The sequence below is a fragment of the Aquila chrysaetos genome, chromosome 26 (assembly GCF_900496995.4).
Source record: "Aquila chrysaetos chrysaetos chromosome 26, bAquChr1.4, whole genome shotgun sequence".
Lineage (NCBI taxonomy): Eukaryota > Metazoa > Chordata > Aves > Accipitriformes > Accipitridae > Aquila > Aquila chrysaetos.
This window is the reverse complement of record NC_044029.1, coordinates 7,667,867-7,687,212: the sequence shown is the minus strand read 5'-3', so window position 1 is coordinate 7,687,212 and position 19,346 is coordinate 7,667,867. Positions and strand designations below refer to the sequence as shown.

The 19,346-nt window shown below is 35.7% G+C and overlaps 1 protein-coding gene across 7 annotated transcripts in view; it reads right to left on the bottom strand.

The window, feature by feature from the left end:
- MGAT4C (MGAT4 family member C) overlaps nucleotides 1-19,346 on the bottom strand; it is a 419,270-nt gene that overhangs the window by 105,074 nt on the left and 294,850 nt on the right. Inside the window, exon 2 of one of the 7 annotated variants that reach the window (XM_030003161.1) lies at nucleotides 11,246-11,328. The exons of the other annotated variants lie outside the window; for them this stretch is intronic. The gene's annotated coding sequence lies outside the window, so the exon portion shown is untranslated. The remainder of the gene's footprint in view (nucleotides 1-11,245; nucleotides 11,329-19,346) is intronic. 7 annotated transcript variants of the gene reach the window in all.

Sequence of the window (19,346 nt, the reverse complement as noted above, 5' to 3'; positions counted from 1 at the left end):
AAGATCATTCACTTTATTACATGGGCATGAAACAAACTGTGTCCATCGACTAAAATCTGAAACAGATATGTCTGATTTTCAGAATTGCTAAGGAGTCTACAGCTCCTACATTAGAAAAATACATGTTTTATTAAGCCTCTGATTATCTTCCATGACTGCTATTACATCATATTCTTCTTTGATCAAATATTCTGATTCACATTTAAAAGATCAATATTCTCTGAGAAGTACAATATGAGCAACTGTAAGATTAAGAACAGAGAAGAGCTGTCATGACTTTGAATGTTTTTTGGGGGGGGAGTATTAGGTTTGGGTTTTTTTTTTTCAGGTCTTCAGACTATTTCTCATACCAATAAAAGCAGCTGCAGTAAATCACCTTTCACATTAATTGGTTAAAAGCGTTCCATGTGAATTTGAGTCCTCCAGGTAAGCGGATGAACTAGATTTAACTGTTTTGCTTTACTTGCCCATCTACTCATCCTTTTTCAAATGTGGTTCTTTTTCCAGGCTTTCACATATACGTAGCAATATAATTTTAGATGCTATCTTCAGAACATGTGTTTCTTATTCCAGGCATGTATAGTGCTTGATCAACTGCCTACTTTCAAAAAAAATAGCAAAACTGCAGCAGAGAAGGTTTCAATCTTGCCTCGTCACAGAAGAAGCAGGTAATAGAGCACAGTATTGTCATTCTGATAAAGTTTTATCATAAATAAATGTCTACAGTACATAAATCCTCTGCATATGAAAAATCAGAGATCAGTTGAACTATTAATTCATGGAGACATTAAATATTTTGTACGCACAGTTTCTGTAATTATATTAATACAGAACATGACCAAATCCTGAATCTCAGCACTGCAAGAATGGGTTGCTCTGGTATAAATTAGCCACAGTTTCATGAAAGTCTTCCAGCATTATGTAAAATGAATTTGATTATCCAAACAGTAATGCAAGTAAAACAAGCACAACAAAAGACTAAGTAGTGTGAAATCAGTGATCCAGGTAATGGATATGGTTTTTACGGGTGCCCAGTGGTTTATGGCTCATGGTTTAGTAAGTCCTTCCACATCCTCCTGGCATCTAGTTATTTAATTTTTTAACTTACTTTGTTTAATGTCATTACACACTTTCAGAAATGTGTTCCCAGAAAATTCTTAGTGAACTGCTCAAAACATCAAGGGTAGTTCTCAAAGGACTGCTTAAAACAAGGTAATAATTTTACCTACGGTTTGAAATCACGAGGTCAGAAATCAGTCCACTAAAAAGTAATGTATTATAATGAAATGTCTCTCGCTTGAGAAAGTGTAACACGTTCTTGTTTTCTGTATTCTACTCATGATTCAAAAGCTTGGATTTTGAAGACACAAGATATCATTGTTGTCGTCTTACTCCAGAAAAGGAAATTAGCAGCAGTTTGAGCTTATAATGTTCAACCTTGATTCCATTAATGCTTCTTAAGAATTCTTCTGCCTAGTCAAAACCTATAATGCTTGAGCTTTATATCCCAATATATATCTGGAAATCTCACTTAATATTTTCCATAATAATAATACAAATAACTCTAGTAGAACAGCCCTACTTCTTTCTGAACTCAATTGCTGTTGGAAACTAGCAAAAACTATATAAAAATTGGGAAAACCCCACCCTAAATATGTCTGTATCAGTATATCAACCCACAACCTTGGCAGGTCTAAAGATACTCAGCAGACAGATCACCATGCCTCTCTTCCAGCTTATTGCTAATTCCAATCTTTTCAGTTAATTGTTTACAAGGGATTCCATTATAACAATAACATTAAAAATCGGTCAGTGGTACTATAGCTCTCTTACTGTATATGCATCATATGCTATTCAGAAGGTAGAGAAATTTATGACACTGTGAAACTATGACTTGAGTGCTGAAGTTACTGAAGCTTTCCGTACAGTTCAGAATATGAAGTATCTTTAGGTTTCTTTTTAAAATAAAGTGGCAGAATCATAAATTAAAAAAAATCCTGATTTTTCTGATATGTAAGGTCATCAAAATTACTTACTTTATTGCACCCTTCCATAATACAAATGGAGGAATAAACTCTGAAATTAGAAAAGGTGAGGCTCTAGGGCCTAGCAGCCTGTTTCAGAAAAGTAGAATTAAAACAAAACCAAATACATTTAATTGCAGAAGGAAGGAAGGGTGGAGAGAAGCACAATGCTAAAAGTTTACGCGGGGGTTACCTCACATATTCTGTTATTTTTCTGTATGAACAAGATATATGTCATTAAATTCTCTGTATGAAAAAGAAGATGTAACTCCCCATGGACTACCGAGCTCCAGATTAAATATTCATGAAAGATAGGGTGTTTTCACAAGTAATAGTTCTACTGTTTACCACAGCAATGAGACAGAAATTACACTGAGACATATAGCCAAATGAGATATTGGTTACATACATTTCTCCACAGGATCTAACTTACATGTTTCCCCTACAGCTTTTCTTGAAACCTTGCTCTATAAATGTAGTCTTGCAGTGCCATGATATTTCTACATGGCAAATTCAGAGCACTGATACAATATATTTAAAGGCAAGAAAATAGTTCATGTTGCAAAGAAGACTGAAACTGAGGAAGAGGAAAACACATGTTGGAATTTCCTAACCATCTGATTCAGAACAGAAACTGGAATTTGACTCTGATACAGAGCACAAGTTAGATCAGTGATACAGCTGAAATACTTAATACTAAGCTGATGACTAGATATTACTCCCATTAATGGTTCTAATAAGTTCTCAGCGTCTTACAAATTTGAGGTTTCAGTAGCTGGTCAGTAAAATTATTACTTAAAACTCTTAGGATTCCTACAACTATGCCAACATAAATGAGCCTGACTCAAAACCCACTGAACTTAATGAGCTTTGGATTGTAACCTGAAACAGCAAAGAATGCAATATGAAGCACCATAAATAAGGACATGCAACAGATTAAATAGTGTGCAGCATTCAACATTATTTAAAAAAACAGGGTGTTTTCTGCACAGTTGTTCCCTTTTATTTATTTTGACCTCCCCTAAATACTGTTAATTCAAAATTGAAACAATTTGCAAGTGCATTGGACTGCTTAAGTTTTGCATTTTGGGGCAACCATTAGCATATGCTACCTGACTACATGAAGGATGGCATTCAGAGAAGGACATCGGTATCTAAAACACAGTACAGTTGTCACCCGACAATAAGGGAAGAATACTCAAAACTGCAACCCAAGCATTGATCAGATGAAGAAGTGTAATGAGTTCAGGTACACCTTTTTTGAATTCAAGGTTCATGAATGAGTGTTATTTCCCTAAAATCAGAGAAGATTAAAAAACAGGAAAGAAGAAAATGCATCTCTTACAGGAGACCAGTCCTTGCACAAAAGCCAAAGTCAACATGCCATAACTGTGGTTTCATTTTGAGAGGCCCTGTTCTTGAATGTGCTGGTGGAGACGTGGGATGTGTGGCGACAGATAGACTTGCTTTTGCACATGTTAATATATGCCATTTCTCTTTAAAAGTATATAGTAGTGCAGAGGGGAAGACAACTTGTTTGCCTTTTCTTGGCCCTTGCTCTGCAGGTCCTCCTGGGCCACACAGGCAGAGCGCAGGCAGGTATGGTGGTGGTGACCTGGGAGACCACACCACCACGGGGACTGGGGGACTCCTGAGAAGCTCGAGGAGCATATATAGATCTATGGGTCCTGAAAGTAAGAAAAACTGTTCTTAGGAATCTGGAAAGGACTGTGTCAAACTTATCACAGTTTAGACAGCTGTTGAAAAGATGCTGGACTAGGAAGGAACCTGGGCGAAAGGATGTTCTTTTCAAAGGCGCAGTAGGCTGACGACAGCAAAGTACAGAAGACTGGCTTTTAACTCTGTGTCTACTCTAATCCATTCTAAGCTTTATACAGAACATACCTTGATTTAGCTTACAGTCTGAAAAAAACTAATTTTAAAGGTGCACAGCACTTCTGGGGTGTTTAGGGTGCTCACTGCGCATGCAGTTCTCCCTCTGCTTTCTCTCTCTCTCTGGGTCCCCTCAAAAGGTACCATATTCGTGGTAAGATTGGTCTACTGGTAAAGGAGTACTTGAGAAGCAGTAGGCCTAGATTTAGGCTCTCCTCTTTCAAAGCATGTTCAAATCCACATCTATCTTTTGCTTTCACAGAGAACACTCTAAAAGGTAAACAATAAGCAGTATTCCATTTTTCATGCAATAGCTACGCCACTGGCTGCATTAGCAATTGATGTGGCCCAGAAAGAGTCTGCAGAGTCAACAGCTATGAGTATAATGTGGAAATTGGGTCTTCAGCACATCTGGGGTGGGGGTATGGTGGTGGGGAAGGGAGGGTTATTTCTGATTAATTCCACTCTGGTCCTGTGGACTGAATGCCATAAGAGCACATGTTTGGTTTTAATTCAATAGGAAAATAATTTAGAGTGTATAGGCTGAGATTCTTCTGAGGTAATTTCCAGTAAGCAGAGAAAATCATGCAATTCATTTTAAAAGCTCACTCCAGATCTAAACTAAAATACTGATATCGACATGTCCATTATGCAGCAAAGAACAAAGTATATTAGGGACTGAACTTGCAGAGAAGTTCCTGAATTCCAGTACTTGCTTATGCATTTTATTCATTGATTACTTGATACAAAGTGTAAAAAAAACTATACTGTACACGTAACACCATAATCAGACTATGTTCCCATAATTCTTCCCTAATTTCTAGAGGTCACTGAGGATGAAAATTTTTATATATTGGTTGCTTGGTAAATTTTCATACTAATCCATTATTCAAAGTTTTTACATGACTTAAACAAACAACAAATGTATACCATTTCTTTCAAGCAGGCTTGCTTTTGAGTCTGAGTTACTGCTTTTCCGGCTGTCTCTTAGCATCAAATATTATTGGAAATTGCAATGTTCAAGAAAGTAATACTACACTGTTCTGAGGGATCATACTTATTTACACGCAGACAAATGTTGATGGGGGAAGTCTCAGTAAGAACTATACCATGAGATCCTCTAGCACCTTAGAGAGGAAAATGATTCCCACTTGCAGAAAGAGCCATAAACATTCATTTTATGAGCTTCTGAGGGGTTGGATACATCAACGCGGGTGCTGCTGGGCCACTCGTCACCTGCTTCCTAAAACTGATATATGAAAAAAGTTCCTTCCATCTCTGAGTCACAAATATTTCATGCTATAATTTGTATCAGTGTAATTTGTATTAGTAGTGAAATAACTGAACAGTGCTCTCAATAATTCAGTGGTAAGATGCATTAAATTAATTGGGAAAGAATTCAAACAGTGCAAACACAAAGGATAATACTTCTTTAAAAAGAATGAGACTGAACAAAATCTTCCAGCTACAAGTACAAACTTTCAGAGAATCAAGCTCTAAGGCAAATCTAATAGCTACAATCAATAAAAATTTTGCAAAATATTTTCTTTATTAAGATTCTCTCGCAAAATGTAGATAATAAACTGTTTATATGCAGAAGTATCATAAAATATACCATCTCTTTTCTGATAGCTTCCACACCCTGTTATTTAGGATAATAACAGACCACACATGTAACAAACAGAATTATTCTGATGATCAGGAAAGTGTACTTTGCAGTGCAATTAATCCTCTGTAAAAAGGTTTTTTTTTTAAAACCCTGTGATTAGAAGCTCTTTAGAAATACTTTTTTTCCCCCCACTTTTCTACACTCTGTTAATCCTATCTATCTGAATCTCGCTCTGCAATTTTTCTGCTTATCAGAAAAGATGCTTAATGCATTGTGATTAGTCCATTGGATGGAGATTTATGATTTACATTTTGTGAAAGAGATTCACGCTGTTCTAAACAGTTATCTCCTTTATTATATTTCCAGAATATGCTAATAACATAAGAAAGAGAGAGTGTATTTATTCTTATCACTGAATAAAAGCAACACATTAGTTCATGAAATGTAATAGAGAGGGTAGCCTTAAGCAGAGGTATATAAACCAGTCAAAACTGGATCAAAAATAGACAAGCAGAAGCCTGACAAAAAAGCTGCGTGATGGATAGGTTTGTATAGACTGCTGAAGCACACCAGGAGTTCTGCTTTAATTGAAATCACACTTTCTTTTCAGCCTTGTATGTAGAACTTGCCATTAAATGTGCGTAAGGGCCTTTTTTCTCTTTCTGAAAAAATAATTATTCCCTTGTTTCTTCTACTCAAAAAAGCTAAGCAATATGGTTCTTCCCCTATATGACTTATAAAAAATATTTTTTTAACTTTACAGGTATTAAATGTGTTCATTTTATTTTCTCTTCCCTCCCACTCCCCAAATTTCCAACCCTTTTTTTTTCTTCCTATACAGCTTTCTCTTCAGACTTCACAAAAGGAGTGGCACAGCATAAAAGTTTCAGGGAAACTCACCTGGAGAACTTTTACTACTATACTTGCCTTGGGCAAAAATAACGTGCTGCTGGGCTATTTTCTAGAAACAGTTTAATTATTATCTCATAAAATAAATAAAAATCTCACTAGATTTGTCTAGCCCAGTACCCTGCCTCTGCCAGTGGCCTACTGTGAGTGTCCAGGGAAAATGTAGAGAACACAGGGCAAGTATGAGACGGTTCTTTGCTCTGGGTGCCTCACAACGTCCAGTAATTCACTTTTTGTCTCATATTCTCTCATATTGTACAAATCTTAGAAATCTTTGTGAAAAGTTTTGAAGGAAATAAACATATTTCCTAATGGCACACATACATACAAACCCAACATACATAAGCCAGTCTCTATCTTCCATACACAGACACACATGTACTCATGTAATGGCAAATCTTGACTCTAGAGTACAAGTAACATTTCTGATACTAGCTAATTACAAAACATGCGAGATTTTTCAGCCAAGTGACGAGCTTTTGCTCTATCTTCACTGACATAAAGGTGGACTTATTTTCATATTGACCATATTAAAATGTACATGATACTAATGTTTTACAGCAGGACAGGTAGCTACTTGTGAAATGCACCAAGTTCCCCTTTTATCCTTCAGATATTGAATTTCTACTGTAAGTTTACAAAATCTTATTTTGCACAGAAATCTTGAATATTAAGTGGGGGGAGAGGATTAGTATATACTCGGGAAGCAAGTGATATATCTACTTTCACTGTCACCTTGTGCATATCACAGTAAACCAGAGTACGATGAGCATGACACATGTGAAGATATTTTATACTAGATAATAATCCAAAGATTGTCTGCAAAACAGACAAATTGGAAAATACTGATGAATTAGTAAGTATTGAACACCGCAAATTACTAATCAAGGCTAAGAAATGATAGGCAATTTAGTGGGTGAGATGCAATGGTATCTTCTGAATCAGCTGCAGAAGAGCTGTTAGAATCAATAAGGTGATTTCTTTTCAGAGTGTACCAATGGCCAAAAATACAGTGTTTATACCCACCATCCAAAGTTCACCCTGTTTGGAACAAGGTGGAGCTTCTGCCTGGGGTGGGTACTTACATCCATTTTTTTATACAATATAGTTACAGGGAAAAGAAGGGAGTTTGTACACGCTTGCATCTCACTTCAGTATAAAACTGGGATGTGATTAGAGAGTGCACCCAGTCCCAGGCACTTGGAAGAGCTTGTGAGTTCTCTAATCTAAAGCATATGCTGGCCTTTGGAATCATCCTGTCTGGTAAAAGTAGTAGTTCTTGTTTCTGCTTTGAACTGATGTGAAACTTTGAGCACAACTATAACCTTGAAAGATAAGACCGGCTGGAAAATGACTGGAAGCAAAAAGAAAATGAGGAAGATCCTTGAAAAAATATTCCTGGCCTTTTGTTTTATAGAAGTCTGAGCAGGTACAAAAGTTTCTCCTTGGCAGATTTCAATTTATCATCTGAGTACTGGATTAATTTTCAGTAATTCTGACTGGTTCCAGTACGTATGGGTGTGTATTTCTTTTTTTTTTTTTTTCCAGTTGATGAGATTTTGATATTCCTCTGCAACATGGCAAAAATAAAATGCAAATAGCCCCTGAAACTCATAGTCTGAGTAAAGTATCAGAATTAGATAAGCACTAGCCATCCTTGGTGGTCAGGACTGAGCTGTTTAGTTTTGCTTGGGTTTTGGTTGTGGGTTTTTTTTAAGAGGAATACAAGGGGGTTTATTATTATTTTCATGACTCAAAAGAAAAGAAAAGATAAAGTCCTCCTGGAGGTATATTTTGAAAACTCTTAAGAAACTGAGTTTTCATGCAGACTCAGGAATATGGGGACATCAAGGAGAATTTAGATGTTAGACATCCGTTTCTATGCTGTGGCAGCCATGATTTTTATTTGCAATTCCCTTATCTGTTTTGTTTCTTAAAAATGAAAAATAGCAACAGTGACAGGAGTTTAATGGAGTAAGTTCCATATTCTGTGCTTTTCTCTCTTGATTTTCTCTCCTTTTTTATTTTTAAAAAAAGTATTATTATCAGTCTACCATTCAGATTCCCAAAGCCCATTTTCCTTATCAACCTGAAAATTATCTTCCCGAAAGGAATCAGAGAGAAAAAAATGCCATTGTAAAGTATTTCACTTCCAAGTTGAGGAGCAAGTAAAATGCCAGCAGCTAAAGTGCAGATGCAATTTTGCTGCAAACAATGAATTTGTTTTCCAATTTATTTCTCAAAGCTTTCCTCCAGAGATTCTCACCTAAATTTCCTTACTCCTCACTAGCTGGGGAATAATTTTAATGGCAGGAAATCTGTTTCACTAATGTTAATCCCAGTAGATACATATTTTGTGATGTTCCTTTTCAATCACATTGCTAGGGAAAAAAAAAAAAACGTGCCTGGAATGCTCTGTGAGAAACTAAGTGTCCTTTTATAACAAATCAGGAATTAAAGCCACAGAATTATTACAAGGTGATATTTATAGCTTTTGGTCCCTAAAATTCACTTACAGAAGAGTCCTGTGTGGCATGGAGTATGTATGACCTCTGTCACGAGGTAAGTTGACCACTGAAATAAAGACGAACAGTTTGATTTTTTCCCATTAAGAATAAAACAATACTGGGAATACAGAATATTACCCTTCATCTGTACTCACTGTGCATTCTGAGTACCACTTCCCACAATTTTTTGGAATCCCATGAGCAGCCTTGTTGTGTAACCACAAAACCTTGGAATAAAGCTGTCTGCTTGGTTTTAAATATTGATGCAGTCAAAGGTAATGTTCAGTTATCTCCATTTCAGTAAATTAAAGGCAGAAAATATAGCTGAGTTTCAGAAAAACAGTATCAAGAGTGGAAGACTGTGGAATAATCTTGCTAGAGAAGCCATATCACTTTAGAGCATTGTAACTATACTGGAGTAAAGTTTGGTTAATATACAATACAGAGTAAATCTGACTGGTAGAAATTTGATCAAAAGTGAGGCTCTGTGATTCAGAAATAATTTCCTGGCACACTGTGATAACAGAGAAAGAGGCATCTGTCACACCTGACTACACATTTCTGTTCTTTTATGATCTGAAGCATCTCTATATACACACACTTCTAAAACATTTATAGATTTCCTAATACAGCAGATACATGGTTTCAGTTTTCTGTTGCATCAAAAGATGAAGTAGGAGGACTTCCCGAAGAGAAACATACATCGTCTGGACTAAATCCATTTAGTAAAATGATGATGTGAAGTGATTGGAGTATATGCTATTCACTCAAGCATAGCAATAACTCTCTGGAGGGAGAAAAATGGGAGTGAAAATTGGATATGTTGTGATGCCATAAGGGCAAAATACAAAAGAAGTTGTTAACCACAGATTTTAAAACCCCTAGGGATGGAAAACATTACCTCTTCACTGTGTTTGCAGAGAAAGGCAAAACACGTGGGAAATCCTTGCTACATAAGTAATTTGGAAATTAGCCTAATCACTCTAGGGGACAGATGACCTTTTAAAAGGTGAGTTTATTCACAAACATATAAAAAAGGATCATCATCTTAACAAAAGTAAACTATCTGAAGAATATTTTAGTTGTATGCATGGATTTATATACAGAAACTGCCTACACACAACAATCTATATTCCAGGTCCAGTTCTGCTGTAGATTAATTTATTTTGACCATGTAAGAAAGTCTACAGCATGATGTCAACTTGCTGCCACATTTAGGAATAAATAATATTTTCAGAGTCATGGAAAGAAGAAGGGAAGGGAATAGAAGGAGCAGGGGCAGGGGTGGGGGTGGGAAGGGAAGGGAAAGATTTCATTCTCTATTGAACCATCACATCTTTCAGAAAAAAAAAAAAAATTGGCAGAGTGACTACTTTTCAAGGAACTTACTTATTTTTATAAACTGAGACACAGAGCTACACAACGATAGTAATAACACATTTCCAGTGGCTACCCACTTGGAAAAGAAGTTTCAGAATGAGAAAAGCAAAATAACATATGTGGAAGGCAGTTTCATGATAAAATACCATTAAAGAAAGCAAAGAAGAATTAAAAAGAAAAACTAAGAAAGAGGCACTGAGATAAAAACCCAATGATTCAATGTTCTCTTTTTAGACTTTCCTCACTTGAGTTGTTACCACATTTTACATAATTGAAGTCACCATTTTCAAATCTATCTAAAAACTACATGATCTAGTAAACAAAAAGGCAAAAGACATTATAAAGGAAAATGCATTATTACATAAATTCTGTTGGGTGGACTAAAACACTCAACTTACTTAAGACACAGAAGATTTACAAATGAAGAGAAGTTATTATCTTTCTCCATAGGAAATATTTAGAAAGACTTTCTTGAAACATATGAAAACAAACAAAACCAAACAGTGTAAGGCATCAAATAATCAGAAAATTGAGGTGATTTGGTCTTTCAGAATTAGAGGGTGACATAGTCCCTCTAAAGTGAATGCAATTAAAGTAATGGCTGAAGATTTGTTCTTGAATGCCAAAATAATGTAGCAATATAGGCAGAGTTGTCCATTACCCTCTTCTACTTATTCCATAATGATTATACAATTAGTGAGCCAAAGAATAACCTTTGTCAATTAACCAAACGGTGGGTGACACTCCTTCCTAAACTTAGCTGTTAATTATCTTCTATTGTGAAGTATGAGATTTGATTATATTGCTGTTAGGTTATTGCAACAAACAATTAGACAAACCTTTGATCCCCTATATGAACCCAAATTCAGTGACAGAAACATGAAAAAGAGAAACTGACTGTTAGCAAGGAGTGAGATACTAACAGGATCACAGAATTTTGCAGGGCCGATAATCCATGCACACAGACCCACAGCTGGTGCTTCCTCTCATAAGAAAGGAGTACACTCTACAACAGAGCAGAAAGATCACATTAGCACTACAGGTACCATAACTGATGAAAATTGATCTTCAGTTGTCATTTCACGCCCTTTCCCACACAAAAATAAGCCTCAGACATTTAATATATAAAAGCCTGAAATAAAAGCTCTATAAGTTGGGATCATTTTTGGATAGCTACATTTCTAAGGGTGGACTAGGAGCTGATTGAAGTAGTCTTGGTCATTGAGTACAGCTCAAACAGAGGTTTAAAGAACTGTAAATGTAGCTGGTGGTTTCGATTTGATTGAGAGGAAACAGGATGGAGAAGGTGAGTTGTTAATAGCATCTCAGTTAAACTCATGGGGGAGCTTGACTCTGTCAGTTTAAATGTATAGTCTCTGCTCAGCAAAGGAATATGTGCCAAGAGGACGGTAAACATTACAGTTAATTTATTGCCTGAAACAACAGCAGTTTTAATTGATTGACAAATGAACAGAAGCAAAGAATAAGAAAAGTAAATGAAAACACTGCAAGAATGGACAGCTTTGTAATTGGAAATTGTAAAGGTCACTAAACATGGCTTATTGCTATCTGTTTGAATGGAGTCATTACCATGCGGAAATCTTTATTTGGAGCCTGTATATGAGAAATGTTGACTCTCATAAAATAAGGGGGTTTATATGAATATTTTGAGTATGAATGGACACAGCAGATGTGGAGTTGTGCTGCTTCTGTAAAAAGTGACAAGACAATTATACACCATTACTAATGTGCACTTTTGACCCAGTCTGAGATTATGCAATACGTTGTATTTCTGCGGAACATTAATAATCTGAGCAATAAGAAATAAAAAATATTAAAATATTTAGGAGATTGAGAATCAGACTAATATTAATTTAATTTGAAAATTATTTTTTAACAAATGAAAAAAGCATTTATGGTATAAGAATAATAAAAAAGACTTGCTTAAATTCATAACCTAAACTAGAAATTAGGTATATATTTCAGTGCTTCTGATGTTATTAAAATACTGCTTTAAATACCCCAAACACCACTGTTTAGAACTTTATTGCCCCAACGCTGACATTAACACATTAAATTATTTCCATTAGAAATGTATACAAGTTCTTCAATCTCCCTCTTAAATGGGAATATCATTCTCCACTATATTTTCCTTTGAATATATACACACATATATGTATGTATACATAAACCGTTCCTTTGGGGGTTAGTCTTCAACTAAAGACAACCCTTTTCTCAGTATTTTTTCCTGATATTTAGAACATTTGTTTCAATCCACAACCTAAGAGTTGGTGCCCATATAGGTATTCTTTAAGCTTACAGATTTTTCAAGACAGAAATCTCTCTATCCTTTTGCCCTGAACAACATATTTTTGAAATTATTAATATATGATGAAGTAGTTGAAATTTAACACAATTCTTTATTTGACTGAAAACTCTTTCAATGAAGTTTCTTTCAACTGATTGAAATTTTATTCTTTCATTCTGACTAGGTCAACTGGTATGAAACTGAAATCGCCGCATCACATTTCATCGGCTTGAAAGATGATTCAGCATGCAATTTAAAATGCTGACTATTCTCATCAGTGCAGGCTGGGAAACTGTCAGAGAAATCCCCTATTTGCATCAAAAGTGAGTGTGAAAAGTGAAAAAAATCTTCCCAGTCACAAATTTGGTGTCCTGTCACTTTTTCTTTTGCAACTTTAACAAGCTAAGCTTTTACAACAGAAAGTTGCTACGAATTACTTTTAGCTTGCCTCTTGAGGATAATTATTTCATATCACTTTAGTGTCAAAGATAGGAGGTTTCAAATCAGTTCTGAAACTGGTTGTTCCTCCTAATGAAGTAACATTTGCAGAGTTCATTACGGTGTTACGCATTTCTTCTAGACCACTGTGAAGGTTTAAAAGAACAGCCATACAAGTAATTTGCTTTTGTACTATATGAAATGTTTTCTGCCATTTTAATACCTTGCAATGTTGCTCCCTTTGTGTGCTGTCCTACAGCCAGCGTTCACTCCACTGGAGTGGAAATGAAGTGGGCATTCTGAAAGTAAGTTTTCCACAACAAGGACTGAGAATCATTTCACCAACCTTCTCAGTGTAGATATTTATATTGGACCTAGTTCTCCAGACTTGCTTTAGTGTTCTTGGAGAAGATGGCACATCTGGACTGTTTCAAATACCTACACAAGAATCTGATAAATCGCTCTCAAGCAGTGCCTATTGCTCTCACTTAGCTATAAAGGGAGTTCAGATGTTCGATATGCTGCCCCCCCCCCAGATGACCAATGCCATAGAGGTCCTCTGAAGTATCCCACCTCATTCCCTTCCAGAAGACCACAGGCTCAGCATCCAATCTGTCAGGCCTGTCCCAGATAGCCTGGGGCATCTCATGTGCTTTTGTGCTGTCATGGTTAGGCAAAGGACTTGTTTTCCAACTAACTAGCTCAAAGGTAGGTGTCTAGGTACCTGGAGTGAGATGCAGTTCAAGATTAGTATCTCAGTGCAGATTTACTGTGTATATGTCAGCTCTTTTGTAGGCACTCCTTACAGTTGGAGGTGATCTATGGCTTCATATACCTCCTAAATAGAGGCAGCTAGTGCCTTTTGAGATATCCTAAGGTATTTGAGAGCTCTGCAAAAGGCTGGCAGATAGGATAAATCACTCTTGTGTGTTCCTCTGGACTGGCAGGTAAAGGCCAGCTGGCCAGAGATAGTCCAGGACATCTCAGGCATCCTCAGACACCCAACTGACTTGTACTGTTAGTAAAAGCAATGCATCCTTGCAGAGAATCTGCTCAAACTGTGGTAGACACCTGGTGTCTGTTCAGCTGAATAACTTCATCAGCTTATTGAATAAAGGCTCATTATTTTGCCTAAACATAGCTGTAGAGTGCCATTTGAGATGCCCTAGTATTCCTTGTCCAAGGGTACCCATAATATTCCCATTCACCACCACCCTCCAACAAACCTCAAAATGAAGATTTTCCTTTTTGTGAAATATTCAAACTTCTTTTCTGAACTGTGAAGGTAAAAATCATTGTAGAAGTCCCTTAACACTTCTTTGCCATTAATTTAATCTACTTTATTTATTACTTTTTTCTCTAATACTTCTTTTACCATTGCACATTTATAAGAAACCTTTAGATTTATTTATAAGACATACTTATTTTCCTGTAAATGAACTGACTGCATCTTCTTGTTAATAGCCTACTTTTCAATTCCTGTTATATTCCCTTTCCTCTTTCTTTCAGTCTCTCAGCAGTCCTTTTTGATGTCACATTTTACCAACATTCTTCCCTACTGTGAAATATTACAGAACTAGGACTGTTTTAATGAGCTGCCTACTATATTAAACAGTTGTAACTGTTTAATACCTCACTATACTGGAGGGACATTACTTAAATTTAAGTATGTGAAAGTATAACATTGACCTCAAATAGCTATTTCTATTTTTATTTCTTAACTTCAAGTTTTAAAGCTCTTTGATATATTTTCAGCTGAGTCCTGCTTCAGCCAATATTACAGACTCCTTACACAATGAGTTTACTCTTGACTCCCTCCTTTTACACTTAATTAACATGATTAAATATTTATACTGCTGTCACAGCCTATGTCCCTATCAAGATTGAGGTCCTATTGTGTTAACTGCTAGGTACAGTGCAAACACAAAAGTCCATCATATTAATTACTTATGAAAAATGTTGTTAGCTTGAAGAAGTACCTGCTATATGAAATAGTCTTCAATTTTCTGAATAGAAAATAACCTTGCTTAATATAAATGGCTTTAATTTGCAGGAAAAATGATATAGGTTTTCACACTTAAGGATTAGGATGGCTGTCTGATTATGGCAGCAGTCATATATTACCTAAATTATAATCATGAATATTATTATTATGTTCAACAAACATGACCATTTAACACTGCAAGGTATGCAAAATGGGAACTACAAATAGCTTTATAACAAATAGCCATTCACATGCATTGTTAGTGGCAAAATAGACCATAAAACAGAAGTTTGCATTCACAGGAAGAAAGAGTGAATATGTTTCTAAAGGAGCTTATACATTATGCATCTTACATAATATATCTCAGAAGCAAACCAGCAAAAAATAAGTTATCCAAGAACATACACAAGAGAAAATTGTAATCCTTATGCATATTCCACTACATATACTAAGCTCAAATTATTTCTGAGTAAGTTACTGAGATAGAAAACAAAATGAGTAAGTTCATAGTGGGGACTGGTAGGGCAGGATAACAGTCTAAGCATCGCAAGATTCTCAGTTCTACCAGATTAACAGAAACAGTAGTAATCTTGATGTAATCCAAGTTTAACACAGTTTTGCTTTAGAATTGCAAGAAAGAGAGAAAGACAGAATCAGACAGTTAGTTACTAGTAATTACAGATCCTGTAATATTTCAGAAAATAAAAATGTGGTTGTGTTCAGACAACTTAAATCCCAGTTTAGATAAGGCACCAAAGAATTATAGTTACTCTGACCATCTCCTTCTAAGAAGCATATACTCATAAAATCACTTCATGCCACAAGTTTTGGTCACAAACCTCCTCAGATACCTATACTCAGAATTGCCTAGATTAAGAAACCTATTATGATTTGCAGATGTGTTCTTAAATTCCACCTATGCACCTGGATGACTCAACCCATAAGGCATACTCCTCCTATTTTAAAACAAGCCCAGCGCACAAGTATCTGAGACAGAATGGGCTCAGGAACTGTAATGGAATATGTTTAAGGATTAAACATGACTAATGTAGCCTGAGCACAATTAACAGACTGGACTCCTATAGGGATTAGGTGAGTGTGATCAAGTTCACGTATCTGATCCTTTAAAGCAGACTTACTATAATCAGACAATATCGAGGTTAAAGCAGAGATTACAGGCATTTTCACTGAAAAACACAAAATGGATGAAAAAGGTACTTCCCATAACCTAACAGCTCATTTGTTAGAGTGCCTCTAAAAAGGAAAAGGCTTTAGAGTCAAGTGATGAGGATCTAGAAAAGGAAAAGCCTCTGGTCAAGGATACCTGAGCCTTAACATACAAAAGGAAGATGAGAAAGATATGATTGCTCAGCTGAGTCATGTCAATGACACCTCTGAAAGAGTAGGTAAGCAGCAACAGGGAACAGGGTTTGCCTGATGCTTCTTTCAGCATCTAATCTGGGGGGAAAAAGGATTACATTTCTTACTTCAAAATGATTGGATTTAGAACCCTTAAAAACTCTCCAGCTCGGTAACTCAGCTAAAAATTTATGTATTCCAGCAGAACACTCTGCATTAGTCACGTAATAGAGTAGCACTAGCCATTTTTACCCCATAAAAGAACACAGAAACCTCCAGAACCACCCATAAACTTCAAATTCAGTAGAAGCAGAAAGAAAATTCTTTTTTCTTTGAAACAGAGCTTTTTAAATGTGTTTCAAATTTTTGAGTATTTCAATACATGTTGACGTGATCAATAAACAGTACAACCATATGAGCATGTTAACCTGAACAAAAGCTACTTTTTACTTAATTTTTACTTAATTGAAATCATCAGGACTTAAATAATTGCTTTGAATAGGTCATTCACTGCTGCACATTTTTTTACTCAGAAATTAATCTCTAAATATATACATTCTATGTATTCATGAATAATGAATTCATTCCTATATGCAAAGGTCTCTTCTTGCAGTCACACTTCTATGTTGAAAATCTGAAATTTCTCTAATATTTACCTTCATTAAGTCTTCCCAGGAATCACACGAGTGAAGATTTGCAGAATCTAACCTGCAAATACACTCTAACATGTCAGCTTCTCTCCTTATCTTAGCTTTCTGCAATGTTCTCCACCCCTGTTTCCCCTTGTTCTCTTGATGATCAAACCTTCCTGTTCATGTAGAGTGTTTCGTTACTTGTCACCTCTACTCCCAGTCACCATATGAGGAGTTTTCCACTATATTTATCCCTGACCTGAAGAACTTTCTGTGGTTCATCCCCACATTTGAGCATCCCAAGTGAGAAAAATGTGGGCTTTCCACTCAGTCTGCTTCTCCTTTGAAGGGAAAATCAAGGAGGAGACAGCTCAGCAGCAGAAGGAAGAAGAGAAGGAGCAGTGTCTCTAAGCCACAGTGACCACAAACGGAGTTTAAACGGCTAGCTACAGAAAGCTTGCCTGCACCATCTCATGCAGGCAAAGACAGTAACTGCATAATAAAATTCAAGTTCATGCTCACTAAGCACAATGCTGAACTGAGTCTGCTGTAGATAATGAGGGTGAATGCACAAATCTTCCTACAGCCTGTCCTTGGAACAAGCTTCAGTTTAGAATGTTTTCATTGTAGGAATCAAAGCTTAATGATAATCAAATTTCTTATCACAGTCAGGATATCTGACTTTTCACTGAGAGGATATTTATGCTTACAGGAAATATTAAAAACTTAGTGCTATGTATTGCATGATCTTCTTGGCATGGTTTTATGTTAACACGAACCATTGTTCAAATTTAATCATTTTTGTATTAATTCTTCTTAATACAGGTATTTAGCTCCTAATTGAAATTATGGTTCTTTAATGTAAAGGTAATTTAAACATTAATTATATTTTTAAAGGGGATGAATTCAACACAACAATGCTCGCTTCATAAAGTGTTCCGAAGAAGGATAATTAAAGTAATTGAACTTTATGATTTTCCATCAGTAATGCCCTTTAAGTCATTCTCCTATTAATATTTATGAGATGTATTAAAAATTTGGGGGTGGGTTTGCAGAAAAATACAGATGAAAATGCACCTGAGCAACCTGTGTGTCTGATACTGTGTCAATATAAGAACTGATTCACCCAAACATGAATCCAGTTACGTAAATACTGCAGAAGTTTATAAAGCTCCAATGAATAAAACTTTTAGGATCCATTCTTTTTCAGATGCATATCTAAGTGACATTTGAAACCCATCATATTTAAACTGGTACTTTCAGCTCATCACACAAATTTCATCCAGGATGAAATTAGGTAAGCTATTTAACATTCCTATTCCTCTTTCTGCTTTTGCAAAATCTCTCAATTACATATATTTATAAAAAGAGGTAACAAAGTAGAAGGAGTCTATTAGGTCAAATGATTTATAATAGTAATTAGGAAGGAATACTAGCAGTGTTGTGCATTATGGGTATTGTGATACTCTCCTAACAAATTTTGAAATGTAAAAGTGTCCTCATTTCAGTGTCTTTTATTTTAACATAAATTCCTGCAGAGGAAGAATCAGAATGATTTGAAATGTGGGATGACTTTTGAATTAATAAGAGAATTAGCTTCCTTAGAACCTAATATGCTAAGTTCAGAGATAGTGTCAAACAATAGCTGTACTGAAATCACTGGGAGTTTTGCTCATGACTTCATTGAAGCAAGATTTTTCTCTTAGTCTGTGAAAATTAGTTCCCTTTCCACTCACATTGCCTACTCTCCTCACACCTATTTTCAGACATTTTTAAAAATGTGAGGCACTTACTTAGCAGAATTTAACAAAAAGAGATGCAAAAGGATGTAAAATTATGTCATTTAAAGTGGAATAGGTATTGAGAGCTACTTCCTTCAAAAAAAGGTAAGCAAATGAAAGCAAAACCAGTTACATAAAAGACATGGGTGAACAGTATGGGAAACTGGATGGCTTTAAACAGCACAGAGAAAAAAAACCACAAAGTGACCTTCAAGGTATGTATTATTTTATAACAGCTACCCCACTTTATGGACTAATTTGGATTTCTCTCTGAACTAACTATCAGTGACAGATTGGGATTAGATAAACTGCCTCTATTACAAAAGTTTCCCAAAGCTAGGATAGAAATTATGTCAACAATATACTCAAATTAAAAAAGAGCAGAAAAAAAAGAAAAAGGCTACAAAACGATAGAGCTTAAAGGGAAGGATATGTTTTATGAAGTTTTTGTCTGTGTGAATATAGTTATCATACAGTATGTAACCACTAGTAAAACAACAGCCCACAGTATCTTGGCATCAG